Source organism: Tupaia chinensis, unplaced genomic scaffold (assembly GCF_000334495.1).
Source record: "Tupaia chinensis unplaced genomic scaffold, TupChi_1.0 Scaffold000612_1, whole genome shotgun sequence".
NCBI classification, from domain to species: Eukaryota; Metazoa; Chordata; class Mammalia; order Scandentia; family Tupaiidae; genus Tupaia; species Tupaia belangeri.
This window is the reverse complement of record NW_006160131.1, coordinates 834992-835248: the sequence shown is the minus strand read 5'-3', so window position 1 is coordinate 835248 and position 257 is coordinate 834992.

Genomic DNA, 257 nt, shown 5'->3' with positions numbered 1-257 from the left:
CAGCCCCCACCCCGGTCGATTGTCGCTCCTTTTCCTTGGCGGCTCCGAGACACTTGTCGGCCACACATAGCGGGGGGAGGGAGTCTTACGAGCGACAAAGGCTGCAACCAATCAGGGAGCAGCACGTTAGGCATGGGAGCCAATGAGGAGCGGCGGCGCCGTGGTGGGAGGCGGGCGGCCGTGCGAGGGTCGCTGCGAAGCGGGGAAGGGCGCGTGCGGCTCTCGCTTGCTGCAGGCGCAGGGGGGCGCCGGGGGCG